General features: G+C 41.4%; 1 protein-coding gene across 2 annotated transcripts in view; it reads left to right on the forward strand.

The window, feature by feature from the left end:
- The window catches only part of phf19 (PHD finger protein 19), a 38,495-nt gene that overhangs the window by 31,272 nt on the left and 4,723 nt on the right, over positions 1 to 2,500 (forward strand). The gene's annotated exons all lie outside the window — the stretch shown is intronic.

Raw genomic sequence — 2,500 nt, forward strand, 5'->3', positions numbered from 1 at the left:
CCCTCCTCTCCTAACGCACTCCAGCGCTCTGGCTCGAGAAGGAGGAAACTCGCAGAGGGCGAAGCGTTTCGGGGCCTCGATGCTGTCTGGCTACGATAAAACAGCAGCCAGCTGCCTTTTTGACCTGGCACAAAGCCTGCCACGGAGGCTTGGAACTGAGTGCCACGCGTTGAATTGTACCATCGTCGCCCCTGAATCCCATGAAGTGAAACCTCATACTTGGCAGGGCCCCTGATACCCTCACAAACAAAAGAGCTGCTGGGAGGCTGAACATCGCATGTTAGTTAATACTTTCACATTTAACGGTTGATTTATTTATTGTAGGAGAATTTGGATCCATCAGTGGCGTTTAGTTCCTGGTTTTAGATCGCATAGCTCGAGTTCAGGTGAAGCGTATTACCCCAGACCCCAAGGGTACGGCCCCTCGGAGCGTCCACGCCTTAGGAGAACAGCTTTCACATCAACTTAACAAACCCTTCTAAGGGCTCAAGCGGACTCCAGTCCGCACCAAAAGCTCTAGTGTGAAAACATCTTTAGTGTATTAGCTTATTATTATGTTCACCATCGATTTAAAATGGCAAATATATCTAAGTGTCTTGGCTGTGTTACAAATAGTTTGACGTTACGCTTTCTTGGTGTTTTTGATATTACTAATTTCAGACAAACTCTTGTAGTATGCTACCATGGCAGAACCACCGGATAAAATAAAAAGATTGCATGCGTCTCAAAAAATCATTGATAGTCACCGGGAGAGATGGCCATGCCTCCGTTCTTTTCAGAATTCGCCACCATGCTTTTTGCACTGTGTGCAATGTCAATATTGACATCAGTCACCAAGGAGCAACATGTAACGAACACAGTATGATGCATATGATCAGAATATCATAGGCCTACCTGTCAAGTGTGAACATGTCCGATGTTCTCAAGTTCATGCTCGAAGTCCGCAACAGCCTTCTACGGTGTCCACACATAGGCCTACGCACAGCTATTGTCATGTAACAGTGTAATAGGCTATATGTTTCTACTAATAATATGCCAATGATAATAGCCTAAAAAGCTCTTCCACTGACTAGAATTAAATTAAATTATAAAGAAGCAAACACAGCGCCATCATTTGGTCTTAGCACTTAGCAGTCCTGGTATCACATCATGTCATTGGGCTTGCATTCAAACATCAGACGTGGAGATTTTTTTTTTGGATGAATCATGACACTTGACAGGTATGAGGTCGTGTTAAATATGTTAATTAAAAAGGGAAAAATACAACATGACCATTGTTTGAGAAGGTCCTAAGTAGCCTAGAGTGAAATAACATCCCAGAGGAAATGTAATAGGCCTGCTACGTACTGCTCACTTGTGTAGAGAAAGTTTTTATTAGGCTACGAATTTGTTGTCACAGTTATCACTTATAACTGTTATCACAGTCTTTTTTTTTTCTTTCATTAGGCCTACTAAAGTGGTTTAGAACTGCATCATTTATTAGCTCAGAATGCCGTCTATTGGTTCAAACATGCAACAGCATTATCACTAATAAAATGAAGGCCACAAAATCTTGGACAGGACAACAGAAAACTCATGGGGGTATACTACATTTACAACATTTCTCTCCCGCGCCCCCCCCCCCCCCCTGGTACTCAAACACATTTTCCAATGTTGGCAGGTCTGCCTCAAGTAAAAACAAATAGCATCTTATTTAGGTCAGCAAATGTATATTGCTTGGAGTGATTTAATGTTTCATGTTGTAGTGTATTGTTGCTATGGACACGCACACATGGACGGATTATGAAACCATTGGTCAGGACGTGTAACAAAATACACTGCTTCCAACCACAAATAAGAGATACATTTAAGCCACTTCTGATATTAACAAATACAAAGTCTAAAAACAATTGACAGCAAGCAAAGTTAATAACAGCGACTTCACGCAGAGGCTCTGGTTTAGGGCCCCCCTGAGCTCAGGGGCCCTTGGGCCTGGGCCCGTTCAGCCCGTTCGGTAATCCATCCCTGCACGCACACACTATTGTATTTATTTCTGTTGACAGACTTTTACTTTGACAACTGTGGCAGTTAGTAACGCACATGTCTAGTAAGCCTTTATTAAATTATGCTTTCCCTTGCACGCTCCAAAACAATGACTAAGTTATTTAGCTGTCTCACACTGTGATAAATATGTTTAAGTGACCTATGTTTAAATTCTATGAACTGTGTTAGTTCGTTATAACGTAAAATGTAATTATTATTAATTTAGATACGTTACGTTCTAATATGTGACTGTTAGCACACCATTCATTAATTACCCAGTTGGTGGCAGACATTAGCACTTATTAGCCAGCTGTGTTGTAATCTGTTGTTGCTCTGATTCTTGGTGTAATGAATCTAATAGTAACTTGCTGTGTTTCGTTTCTTGTGTATTATTGTTTCACTCATAAGTTTTCACCTGACATCTATATAGGAGCAAGGCGAGTTAACCGTAGCCTACACAGCCCTAACTAAACTAAAG

This window comes from Clupea harengus, chromosome 7 (genome assembly GCF_900700415.2).
Source record: "Clupea harengus chromosome 7, Ch_v2.0.2, whole genome shotgun sequence".
In the NCBI taxonomy this organism is placed as follows: Eukaryota; Metazoa; Chordata; class Actinopteri; order Clupeiformes; family Clupeidae; genus Clupea; species Clupea harengus.